Genomic DNA, 13592 nt, shown 5'->3' on the forward strand with positions numbered 1-13592 from the left:
GGAATCTCAGAATGCCTTTGGTCTTACTCTGGGTGTGCCTCCCATTTCAATCACCTAGCTCTGAAGATTATAGGGGAATTGACGGGACACACAAGAGGCCCTGGCGTCAGAACAGAAAACCAATGCAACACCGGAGGAATCACAATTATGGTTTTTTTCCTGTAGATCCGACATTAACCAATGATCACTTTGGGACAGGCTTGTAGATTAGATCTTGCTTGTCTAGTGAGAAAATAGGAAACGCAATGGTCCTGGTGCTTTCTTAGAGGCTTAATATTTATCCTATTAAAACTTTAAGGGCTGGGAAGGTGGCTCTGTGGTAGAGTGCTTGCCTTGCATGCGTGAGGCCCTGGGTTCGGTTCCTTAGCACCACATAAGGAGAAAAAGCCAGAAGTGGTGCTGTGGCTCAAGTGGTAGAGCACTAGCCTTGAGCTGATTAGCTGAGGGACAGCGCCCAGGCCCAGAGTTCAAGACCCATGACCGATTTAAAAAAAAAAAATCACTTCAGCAATTTAAAATGTTATTTTTTTTCTTAGTTGATGTGAAGTGACTCAGATCTCACTCAAGTGATAAAACATGCAAAGGAATAATTTCTAAGAGAATGCTCACCCTTAAATATTGATCTTGCCACATTTTCCTCTAGAGTTTTGCAAAGAAAGAAAAGAAAAGAAAAAAAGGAAGGGAGGAAGAAAGCAAGCAAGAGATTTACAACAGGACAAACAAACAAAAAAACCACACAACTCTTTTGTTTGACTGCCATGAAAACACCACACCCCACCACCATTCGGACTCCGTGTGGGTTCTGTGCGTTCACCTATCCCGAGTTGTTCCTTCTGCATTGTGGGCAGCACCAGGAATGTCCTTGAGATTAAAAAAAACTAGCTAGGAATTTCACTGTGGCGATGAGTTGTGCTGGCAGGCGGCGTGCCTCACGTAAATGGTAACCTTTCCTCAGTGTAACCCTAGCTCTTTGTAGAGCGATCGGAATTAGACTCCACCAGAGCAAGGGTCCAAGGCCTCAGCAATCCAACTGCTGGAAGGATGACAAGATATGGGGACACTGTGCAAATGAACAATGGTGTTTGCCCTTATGATGTTGTCTGAATAGCCAGCACGTCACCAGCATCACGAAGCTAGCTTCATAGACAGGATGGGGGTTGACTGGTGTGAGTAGTAGGGTCACAGATCTCTCTAGTAGATCCATCGAAAGAACCTGATAGCTCTATTAAGGAAAACAAAACGGGGGGCATTTTTGGCAATATATAAGACTTAAATGTTTTAAAATGTCACATTAAGCCAGATACCAGTGGCTCATGCCTGTCATCCTGGCTACTCAGGAGGCTGAGATCTGAGGATCACGGTTCAAAGCCAGCCCAGGCAGGAAAGTCCATGAGACTCTTATCTCCAATGAACCACCAGAAAACTGGAAGTGGTGCTGTGGCTCCAGTGGTAGAGCGCTCGCCTTGAGCTGAAGAGCTGAGGGACAGCGTCCAGGCCCAGAGTTCAGGACCAAAAAAAAAAAAGGTCACATTAAATTCTTTGGCTTCATGCAATGAGTCAAAGTTGACACGTTCTTTTTCATTGTTACTTATACCATTTGGTTTGAAGTTAATGGAGAAGTTTATTGTGTTGTTTTATTTTCTTTTGTTGGTCTCTATTATAATTTAGTTTTTATTACATTTTGTTAAAAAAATATCTTAAATGCCTTCTATCTGGCAACAGATGCCATGTCAAAAGTATTTATTTGCATGGGATAATTAATGTGTAACAGACATTATGAAATTTTATTTAAAGTGAAAATATATCTATGTATTTTGATCTTCTGTATAAATGGATTGAATCCAGGGCCTCATGCCTGCTCTACCACCAGGCATCTCCAACGAAATATTTTGGGGTTTTGGGGTTTTCTTTTTGGTCAGTCTTGGGGCTTGAACTCTGGGCGCTGTCCCTTAGCTCTTCAGCTCAAGGCAAGCGCTCTATCACTTGAACCACAGCACCAGTTCTGGTTTTCTGGTGGTTCACTGGAGTTGCACAGACTTTCCTGCCCGGGCTGGCTTTGAGCCTCAATCCTCATATCTCAGCCTCCTGAGTAGCTAGGATTACAGTTTTTCTAGACCCTTTTCTACCAATAATAGAATATTTTCCAGATCTACTGATTCTTTATTACATCTGTTTCCTCTTTTCTTCTTTCTTTATTGCTTTTCAGAGAAAGAATCACCTTTTTTGTATTTCTGACATAGTAAAATAATTTCAACAATGAGCAGTTATTTTCTAGGAGATTAGAAGTTTCCCTAGATCACATCAGTTTTCCTCCTTCCCTAAGGTTTTAATCAAATTTCTTGATTTCACCCAGTGCCTACAGCAGATCTGTCCAGGCATTAATAATCTTTTGTTTTCCGCATTGGAGTGAAATCCTCCCTGTCTGATTATCAGGGGTGCTCCGACAGACAAATGGTGACTTGTTATACAACCATTTATTCCATGACGTCATCACGGGAGAAACCTACGTCACTGACTCGGATTCACATTTCTGTTTGGATAATCTGTGTCGCTCGACACAGTTTTCTAGCTGTTACAGGTTCACGTGGCTCCTGGCCTTTCTCAGGTGGCTTCTCCGTCGGAGGCCATGGTGCTTGCCCCACGAGCCATGAGGATCGCGTCTTCCTGTGCCCGACCCCGAGGTCGTAATGTGCTTGGAAGCAACGGGGGCCGTAGCTCACAATTCTGCCAGTTGTAGGCTCTGTCTGCTGTGGCTTGATGTTTGGGGTCAGGCCTTCGGACAGAGCTCACAGAGCAATTCCTCTCTAATCTTCGTGTGTTAAGATAAATTTTGTGTGTGTGTGTGTGTGTGTGTGTGTGTGTGTGTGTGTGTGTGTGTGTGTGTGTGTGTGTGTGTGTGTGTGTGTGTGTGTGTGTGTGTGTGTATTAAGATAAACTGGTAGCCTACACCTGTAATTCAAGCTGAGATCCAGGAATCAAAATTTGAAGCCAGCCTGTGCAGAGAAGTCCATGAGACTCTATCTCCAAATAACCAACAAAAAGCTGGAACTTGGACTGGGAAGGTGGCTCAGTGGTAGAGTGCTTGCCTAGCATACATGAAGCCCTGGGTTCGATTCCTCAGTACCGCGCACACAGAAAAAGACGGAAGTGTGGCGCTGTGGCTCAAGGGGTAGAGTGCTAGCCTTGAACAAAAAGAGCTCAGGGACAGCGCCCAGGCCTTGATTCAAGCCCCAAGACTGGCAAAAAAAAAAAAAAAAAAAAAAAAAAAAAAAAAAAGCTGGATTTGTAAGCATGACTCAAGTGGAAGAGTGCCCACCATGAATGAGAACCTAAGCTAGAGCAAAAGGCTCTAAGTTCAAGTCCAAAGCCAGGGTCACTCATGTGCATGTGCATGCGTGCGCACACGCACACACACACACACACACACACACACACACACACACACAGATACACTAAACTGGACATTATGTGGTACACTGTAAAGTGCTTGAGAGCCATGTGATAAATGTGCCAGTTCCAAGGCACTTGAGAAAGCTCTGCATCCAAACCACCCCCCAAAGACCCATCTCAGAGGCCTTGACCCAAGCAGGGGCTGAAAGTCGGCTCAGCAAGCAAAGATCTATAAGCAGCCCCAAAGACAGGCATGACGGGCTGAACCCCATTGCTGTGGGGTGTGACTCACAGACACCGCACCGCAGCCTCCCAAGAAAGTCATCAAAGAGCCCCCAGCAGGGAGGAGAGAGCAGGCTGTGTAGACAGGCTGGCAGGACGCCACCCTGGTGAACAGGCTGTAAGCTTCGCACTGGCAGCGTGGAACAGTGTGAATCTGAAAAGGAGGAAGGTGCACACGGGAGGAGGGGGAGGTGGCAAGCCCGTGGGCATGGGACAGGTGGAAAGGCTGGGAAATGAGAGGTGTGGAGCTGCGTGATGGAGGATGGGCATGCAGGGCAGGAGCCTGCAGGGGGAGGGGGGGCTGGGGGTTTAGAGAGCTGAGAGGAAGAGTCAGGTTCTTATTTTCTTTTGTGTCAGTTGTGGGGCCTGAACTCTGGGCCTGGGCGCTGTCCCCCAGCTCTTCAGCTCAAGGCTAGCGCTCTACCACTTGAGCCACAGCGCCACTTCTGGCTTTTTTCTTATGTGGTGCTGAGCAATCGAACCCAGAGCCTCAGGCATGCAAGGCAAGCGCTCTACCACTGAGCCACCTTCCCAGCCCCAGGAGTCAGGTTCTTAGCCTTGCATTTGATCTCCAGGGCTGTCCCTCGTTGCTGTGGTCATCTCCAGGATGATACAGAAGCAATGTCACCCAGTCCCCTGGGGGCACCAGGGAGCCTTGAGTAACCTTGGAGTCTACCATGGACAGTTCAGTTAAAAGGGAACAGCGTTGTCCAGTATTACAAACAGCTTACACGTCCAGTTTCACATCAGGCTTAACTTCCATCTTTTCTCTAACCCTATTCATAAAAGTCTTGGGTGGGCCAGGCGCTGGTGGCTCACGCCTGTCATCCTAGCTACTCAGGAGGCTGAGATCTGAGGATCACGGTTCAAAGCCAGCCTGTGCAGGCAAGTCCGTGAGACTCTTATCTCCAAGGAACCACCAGAAAACCGGAAGTGGTGCTGTGGCTCTAGTGATAGAGTGCTCACCTTGAGCTGAAGAGCTGAGGGACAGCGCCCAGGCCCAGAGTTCAAGTCCCACAACTGACCAAAAAAAAAAAAAAAGAAGGGGCTGGGAAGGTGGCTCAGTGGTAGAACGCTTGCCTTGCATGCCTGAGACCCTGGGTTCGATTCCTCAGCACCACATAGCAAAAAGAAAAAGCTGGAAGTGGCGCTGTGGTTTAAGTGGTAGAGCGCTCGCCTTGAGCTGAAGAGCTGAGGGACAGCGCCCAGGCCCAGAGTTCAGGCCCCACGACCGGACCAAAAAAAAAAAGACTTGGGTAGGTGGGTGTCTGCAGGGTGTGTGTGTGTGTGTGTGTGTGTGTGTGTGTGTGTGTGTGTGTGTGTGTGTGTGTGTGTGTGTGTGTGTGTGTGTGTGTGTGTGTGTGTGTGTGTGTGTGTGTGTGTGTGTGTGTGTGTGTGTGTGTGTGTGTGTGTGTGTGTTGGGCCTGACTTGTCCAGCAGATGTGTGTGTGTGTGTGTGTGTGTGTGTGTGTGTGTGTTGGGCCTGACTTGTCCAGCAGAAGTGTGATGTCTGGTTTCCTTTTAAAGCTCAGAGAGGAATGAAGTGAATCGATCTATAAGGGCTGGACAGCATCCTGAGGAACACAATTTGGATAATCCTTGGCACCTTTTCTAGGGCCCTGTGTAACTGCTGCAGGGAAATAAATAATGATGATACAAGTCTCCTACAGGAAACTTGGAAGCTTTACAGCGATTCTCAGAATTGAATGCATGTGTATATATCATCAGTTCTAGGACAGGTCTTGACAGCTTCTATTTCTCATAGGTTTGTCCACAGACCACACTTTAATGAGCAGCATGAGCAATGCCTTAACATTGGTTCAGATGTAAGGCAGGTAGCTGGTGCCAGAGGCTCATGCCTGTAATTCCTCATTTCCTTAGGAGGCTGAGATCGGAGGAAGATCATGGTTCTAAACAAGCCTAGCCAGGAAAATCCCTGAGATTCTCATCTCCAACTTACCACCCAAAAGCCAGAAGTGGAGCTATGGCTCAAATGGTAGAGCACCAGCTTCGAATGAGAAAGTTAAGGGACAGTACCCAGATCCTGGGTTCAAACCCCTACCAGTATTGTTTTGTTTTGTTTTTGGGTCTGGTCCTGGGACCTGAACTCTGGGCCTGGGCGCTGTCCCTCAGCTCTTCAGCTCAAGGCTAGCACTTTACCGCTTGAGCCACAGCGCCACTTCTGGCTTTTTTCTTATGTGGTGCTGAGGAATTGAACCCAGGGCCTCAGGCATGCAAGGCAAGCGCTCTACCACTGAGCCACCTTCCCAGCCCCCCAGTATTTTTTTTTTAAGTGAAGCATACATAAATAGTATGGAATTCAGTTTGACGGGGAAGATTGGTCAGGATCAGATCTCAAAAGAGCCACGTGTGCCAGAGTAAGACACTGGACGGTATGTGTTAAGGAATCTTTGTGAGTGTGTGCACTGGGTGGACAGTGAAATGAGACCTGTACTTAAGGGAGCTTTATCTGTCATCATGTATAGGACAAATGGTAGGCATCTCATAATAGGTATCAAATAACAGAGACTCGACTCCTGGCAGTAATGCCAAACGAGAAAAAGTTAACAGAAAGGAAAGAACTGGTTAAAGGGAAATTATTGCTTTACAGCCTAGGCTCTTAATTGGGGTGTGGGGGTGCAGCAAAGAGTTATTTAGATTATGAATCTGTTCCATCTGCCCCAAATTCAAGAGATTCCTACCCATCCCTGGCTTGCTTTAACGATGTAATCATGAAATACGGACTTGGTGAATGTCTCTGCTAGGTCCAATTCAACAAAAATGTCTTGCCTGCCAATAGTGTTCAAGCCTCACTAGCAAACACTCTACTCAACAAATGTTCCGCACAGGCCCTGCCCTTTGGCACACTGTGATGTCAGTAATTCATTCTGCTTAAGTCTCTAACTGAAAATGTAAGATGACATAGAGAGTAAGGACCAGGAAGGAGTGACTGAGATTGACCAAGACTCATGGTGTTCATTTGGCGTGGTGGCTCACGCCTGTAATCCCAGCTACGCAGGAGGCTGAGATCTGAGAATCTCAATTCAAAGTGAGCTGGGATAGTCAAATCGAAGAGACTCTTAGCTCCAACTGACTAGAAAAAGAAAGCTGGAAGTTCAGGCTTGGCTCAAGTGGCAGAGTACCGGTCTTGATTGCAAAAGGCAAATGAAGAGTGCAAGGCCCTCTGGGTAGGAAAATACCGGTAGTTCAAATAGTCTCCCCGTGTCCAGCCAGAGACTTGGTGAACTCAGGCCAGACAGCACTCCCAATCACATTATCTAAATTTCTGTACCATTAGTGATGTGCAGAGTGCTTTTTGTGCATCTGCAGCTCAGTGCTGCATCCTTGGGTTTTCGATTGCAGGGCCGGATGTGCCTTCCTGACAACCTTGAAGAACTGAATGAGTTCAGAGACTCAGCATAAATAATATTCCGCTGACAGTCCCTCTTTTCTTGCTATTGTAACGATACCAAGGCATGAAGAAATACATCCTAGAGGTCTAATCCTCTTCCAAAATAAAAATGATAGATGAAAAAAAGCCTCCCTCTTTTCTCTCTGTCCTGGTAAGTGGACAGATGTCTGGATTCTTCTACTGAACAAACTGGCCTTACTCAATTTCAGAAAATAGAATACAGTAAAATATAGTCAGTGCTAAGCTATTCTGAGTAAGTAGCTCAGGTGACAGAGTGCTTGCCTAGTAAGCCTGTATCTACTCTTTAGTACTGAAAAAGAACATCTACTCTGAGTGTATAATGTAATTCTTTTAATGCATTAGGTGTTTTTAGGGGTTTGATGTTACACACACACACAATGAATTTTCCTGGGAACTGAGCCCACTGTATGTACTATTAACTGTTTCTTGTATATCCTTTCAGAAAATGTATCTGTACAGTTATATTATAGAACTTGATTGTAGTCTTCATAAACTGGGTCCTATGATCTATGGATGGTATTTTATATTTTGCTTTTCCTTTGTTATCATTTGATGCCAGGCCTGGGGCTTAGGCACTGTCCCCAAGCTTCTTTTACTCAAGGCTAGCACTCTACCACTTGAATCACAGCTCCATTCCCAGCTTTTTGGTGGTTCATTGGTGTTAAGAGCCTCATGCAATTTCCTGTGGAGGCTGGCTTTGAACTGTGATCCTCAGATCTCAGCCTGAGTAGCTAGGATTACAGATGTGAGCCACTGGCACCTCGCTTCTGAGTTATCACTTGATAGCAAGCCACAAAGATTTGGTTGATCCTCCTAATTCCAATGTAGTATTTTTATTTGGTTTATAACAGCCAGTTCTCTATTGAAGAAGATGTGAACATCTTCATAAATCCACCTTTGTGTGCTTCTTTACATTTCCAGTAGTGGGATTCCAAGAGGGGCAAGGCATATACATTTTGAACTTTAGTAATTGCAGCCAGACTGCCCTGTCTGCATTAGTGCTTTCCTCAAGACGCCCCTCAGAACTCTCCCAAATGTGACATGGCTTTGCTTGGTAGATCTTTTTAATCACAAGTGAGATTTGTATACTTTTTTTTTTTTTTTTTTGTCGGTCATTGGGCTTGAACTCTGGGCCTGGGTGCTATCCCTGAGCTCTTCAGCTCAAGGCGAGTGCTCTACCACTTGAGCCACAGCACCACTTCTGGTTTTCTGGTGATTCCTTGGGGATAAGAGTCTCACAGGCTTTTCCTGCCCAGACTGGCTTTGAACTGTGTTCAGCAGATCTCAGCCTCCTGAGTAGCTGAGATGACAGGCGTGAGCCACCGGACTCTGGCAAGATGGTATATCTTTTTGTCTGTTCATTTTACACCTCTGTCTTCTTCCTCTCTTATAAAATACTCCAAACACTAAAAACGCACTTTTACAGCTACATTTTTATACCCAGATGACATTCAGGTTGGATATTTAACAAATTATATTTTAGAATCTTGAGATTATATTTCCTTTTTTTTTTTTTTTTTTACAAGACGTCGTCATACCAAATATCTGACACCAAGATAATGACATCTGTCCTACCCTGTTTGATTTAATGAACAGTTGTGTGTTAACTCAGACCTCCCATCTATTTTGAGCTTCATGCGAGTCTGGAAAATTCCTGAAGGCATCACAGAAGTCGGTGGTGGGGATTACAATGGCTGACTTCACTCTCTTCCCAACTCTATCAGTACGCTACATATACTTTCCTCCCTCCTCTGGTGCAAAATAACCTGGAGAATAACTTGGTGTTTGTGGATAGAATTCTAGTCGTTTGGGGCTCATGTCTCTTGCTGTAATCTGTTCCCATTTCTATACTCGGGCTACATAGGAAGTACCCCAAGAAAAAGTGTTGGTATTTGGGTGACAGTCAGGGCCCAGGGCGTGGGGGGGTGCACAGAGCGGAATTCTTCCTAAGGAACATGATCCCCTCTTGATTCTAATTTTATCGTGGTGGCACAGCTTTTAAATATGAGGACAGCTGCTGTTGGATAATCTGTCCTCACAGGCTCGAGGAGATCGAAATAAAATCAAATATTTGAGGTTAAATCCAAATGCAAAAGATGGGGAAACGTTTGATTCACCTTTTGATATTTTAGCTTTGGAATCTTGCAGGGCCGGGGGAGGGGAAGAGGGTGGGGAGAAGGTCATATTCATTCTGAACTCCTAGTAACAATTCAACTGAAAGCTTATTAGCAGAACAGTTATGTTAACTTAAGGCCCAAGTTAGAGTTCTTGCTTCCCACTCCAACCCCCACCCAGTGGGTAAAACAACAAGCCGTACATACCTGATCTTGTAAGCAACCTCTCATTCCTGTTCCCTCTACCTTGATTATAAAATTGCTACCAATCAAACAGTGGGACCTGGCACTTCCATTCAGGCACACATAAAAATCCTGTGTACCTTCTGAAAATCTGCAAAGGACGGGTTCCCAACCTCCTACTCCATTCTGCCCAGGTGACTAAATATCTTGCTGATTGTTAAGGAATAAATAAGGGCAGTGAGCTCAGAGAAAAGTCCTGATGCTGGCTCTCCTTCAGCTCACTCAGGTAGAAAAGCACTAAAAATAAATCGGCACAAATTCTCCTGCCAAGAGTTGAGTGTTGAGATAACGTGTCTGCCCAGAGGTGTGGTTAACACTGTCCATTCTCCCAAATAGCCAGGCCGAGAGATGGATGGGTCCAGAGATTCGAATCAAAGTCCTGAGGTTTGTCCTAGTATACCTACTGTTGCTCCAGATCGGATTCACTTAGTCCTTCTTCTTTTGCTAGGATACAGCTAAGTGCATGCGAGTGAGAAGTCAAAACCAAACTTGGGGAAAATCACTCAAGTTCTCTTGAGTTTCAAATATGGTGTGTGTTGTGTGTTCAAATATGGTGTGTGTGTGTGTGTGTGTGTGTGTGTGTGTGTGTGTGTCCTAGAGCCTGAACTCAGGATAAATGATAGCTACACTTTGGGCTTTTTGGGGGGTAGTAGTTTATTGGAGATAAGAATTTCATTGACTTTCCTGTCTAAGCTGCCTTTGAACCTCTCTCCTCAGATCCCAGCCTCCTGAGTAGTTAGGATTACAGTCATGAGCCACCGGAGCCCAGCTTAAATATATTTTTTTTGTTGGTTTTCTTACATTGTTTGGTTTTAGTGTCTTCCATTTGAGCTCAGATTCTACCAGAGTTGGAAACAAGGGAAAATTCTCAAAAATTAGTTCTTTGGAACCTGAAGATTTCACAGTGATCCCTAGCTACCTAACATGGACCAAGGATTTTCATTGCATAATTTATGTTTCTACCATTGTTCCTGGCATCTTGAGCAGAAAGTCTGTCAGTGGGAATTAACTTTAACCTATTTATTTATTTATTTATTTATTTGAACTAAGAGAGGGAGGAAATACACTGATTAATTATTGTTGTGTTGGTACTGAGGGCTTATATGCATGGCTTAGTGCTGTCCCTTAGCTTTTGTGCTCAAGGTTAGTGCTGTACCATTTGAGTCCTAGCTCCATGTTCAGATTTTTGTTAGGTAATTGGAGGTAAGAGTTCCATGGACTTTTCTTCCCAGGCTGGTTTTGAGTCTCCATCCTCAGATCTCAGCCTCCTGAGTAGCTAGGATGACAAAGTGTGAGCCACTGGCACCAGGCTCCTACCTTCTTCATAGCTGTCTTGAGCCTCCTAGCTTTATGGCAAGTTGTATTTATCAGGAATAATACTTTCACACACAGTGTTTGATATGTATGCTCCAAATGCTCTGACATGTTTACATTATGACCAGAACAAGCCTGTAAAGAAGAAAGATGTCTGGAGAACCACCACCACAACAAAAATACAGCCAGATCTTGACGGTGGTTGGTTCCATGAATCCTGGGAGCTCAGAGATTTTAGAGTCCACCCAACAGTGTCCAGTCTGACTGAGGGCTCTCTCCCCTATGCCCAATCAGAAGGTTTGCATTATTTTTAGACAATCACTAATTTTAAATTTTCAAACAGAAATGCATGCTCAAAAATGAGCTAGACTCAGAAAGATGTCTCATTCCTCTATATACATAATATAGATTAAAAATAACCACAAGAAGACATAAAAGTAGAAGGAGACTATTTGGGAAGAGGTTAAAAAAAAGTTGAAATATGGAAGAAAAAGAAAACACACACATACACACAATCCAACCAGACACCCGGTTCATAAAAACAATTTTTAAAAAAAAATAACACAATCTATGGGATGGCAAGAAATATCTCTGGGTATTTAGTCGTGTTAACTGTGGCCACCCCTTCCCCCTTCAGTTATCATACTACATATAACTCAGTCTCCCATGGACCTTCAGATCTGAGTTCAAGCAGATGGGTCTAATTCCTCTCCACACCTGGCAGTGACTGCTCCCACTACCCTTCTCTTCCCCTCCCCCACCGTCCTCCCTTCCTTCTGGCTGTATTCTATATTGCCTCTTCACCTAGCCCCCCTCCTCCTCATTTCCAGTCACCAAAGCAGATTCCATCTGGCATCCCCAGGGCAGAGGATGGACCACACCACATTAAGAGAAGGACATCATCTGGAAACTGCTTCCACCATCTCCTACTCAATCTGTGGGCCACTGGCTTCTCAGAAGATGCTTTGATTCCAAGAAAGGGGTGCTGGGAAGGCTTTTTCTGGCCTTAGAAGTGATGCCCACAGCCAGGAAATACCAAGTTCTCCATATCTTCCACTGCCTTCTGCATGATGCTTAGATTTTTTTTTTTTTAAACAAGAGGCAGTGGTTTTTCTGGATGAGTGTGTGAGTACAAGTGTTTGGTCTCAAGGATACCGATGTCCTATACAATAAACCATCAGGATGGTATCCTGAGTCCTGATGCCTAAGAACCAAGGACATTAGCGTCTCCTGTTCTGCATGATCAATCTGAAAAAAAGAAGAAACACAAAAAACAATCCCCTACCAAAACCCAGCCGGCCATCAGCCTTGGTATCAAAGGTACTCACAACCTCCACCGTGGTCTGTCTGTGATTTTCTGCTCCCGTTGTCAGACGCGGAGGCTGTATGTTTGAGGGAGACGCCCGCTCTGTGGGTGGGAAGAGGCGGAAACTGGGGCCGGCAGCTGTTCAGTACAGTAGGAGACGAAAGAAGTGATCAGCTGGACGGGGGTGAGGTAGGGTCTCCCTGTTTCTGGCTATTTGAAGTGAATTCCAATGGGCCGTACTTGGGGATCGCTCATCCTCTCCATGGGGGGGGGGTGGGGGGGGATGGAGGGGACAGAAACCACGTGGCCTGGCACTGACCACTACTAATTACGCATCAACTCTAACAGCAAGGAGGGAAGAGCCCCGGATGTGAAGCACGTGGAGTATGGGCAGCTAAAAGGGAGCCCGAGCTGCCCCCTGCGGCTCCAGGCCGGGGTTGCCCTGGGGTAGGTGGGGATGGCGGCCTCACCAACTTCAGACGTCCAACACCACCCAGGGCGGTGCGTCTAGCGGAAGAGCCGTCAGTTCCACCATGGTCCGACCCGGGATTCGAACTCGCGGCCCGGCCCGGCTGAGGCCTGAGCTCCGGCCCTGCAGCCGCCGTCCTCAGGGGCAGAGCGCTGGCTGCCGTGGGTGTGAGGCGCCCGCGCAGGGCTCTTGTGTGCTTTCTGGAATCATCCCGAACACGCTGGGCTTGCTGTGGTGAGAACCGTCGGGTCTGCACCCCCAGCCCTGCGCTCCCTCCATGGCGGGCCCCGCGAGGGACCACCTTCCCGCGGACCACCTTTTCACCGCCGGTCCCTTTCCCCAGCTCGCCCGCACCCCCTTCCAGGGACACGGACAGCCCGGCCCACCCCCCGCTAGGCAGTCCGGGAAGAAAATGGCTCCCGGGGACAAAAGCCAACATGGCCACGGGACGTCACCTTTCTGGTTCCCGTCAGGCCGTGCGAGGGTGCCAAGGTGGTTGACGCATGCGCTTCAGGAAAGGGAGGTTGGAAGGCGCATGCGCTTTAGGAAAGGGAAGGCGGAAGGCGCATGCGCTTTAAGAAAGGGAAGGCGGAAGGCGCATGCGCTTTAGGAAAGGGAAGGCGGAAGGCGCATGCGCTGTAGGAAAATAAAGGCGGGCAATGGGAAGCAGGAGGGGGAAGGAGGAAAAGAAGAAATGTGGAGGAGGAAGAAGGAAGCAGAAGGAGGAAAAAAGAAGCGGGAAGCAGGAGAAGGAAGGAGAGAGGCGGAAGTGTGAAGGTAAGCCCGCCCACTTCTGCCCTCAGGGTCCAAAGTGGCGGAAAGGGGGGGGGGAGTTTCTCAGCCAATCAGAAGTGAACTTCCTTGTAGGGGTTTCCAGGCAAGGAGATCCAATCAGAAAGTGCTTTACAGAAGGCACGCCCCCCCCACTTCCGCTCTCCTGCTCCAGGCAGTGGTGTGGGCGGCTGCCACGGTTTGAGGATCCAATCAGAAAAGTCTTCCATGGCACGTGGGTGCCGCTTAACCAATCAGATCCAAGGCACA

General features: G+C 46.7%; 1 protein-coding gene across 3 annotated transcripts in view; it reads right to left on the reverse strand.

Annotated features, from left to right (window-relative positions):
* Nucleotides 1-12206, reverse strand: part of LOC138803595 (myotilin) — a 44217-nt gene extending 32011 nt beyond the window's left edge. The window contains exon 1 of one of the 3 annotated variants that reach the window (XM_069987656.1): nucleotides 12105-12206. The gene's annotated coding sequence lies outside the window, so the exon portion shown is untranslated. Of the gene's footprint in view, nucleotides 1-9426; nucleotides 9607-12104 lie in introns of those variants that run through there. The other 2 variants (XM_069987655.1, XM_069987657.1) reach the window with 2 other exon arrangements.
* Nucleotides 12207-13592: the final 1386 nt, after the last annotated feature.

The sequence above is a fragment of the Dipodomys merriami genome, unplaced genomic scaffold (genome assembly GCF_024711535.1).
Source record: "Dipodomys merriami isolate MVZ:Mamm:240054 unplaced genomic scaffold, mDipMer1.0.p SCAF_342, whole genome shotgun sequence".
In the NCBI taxonomy this organism is placed as follows: Eukaryota; Metazoa; Chordata; class Mammalia; order Rodentia; family Heteromyidae; genus Dipodomys; species Dipodomys merriami.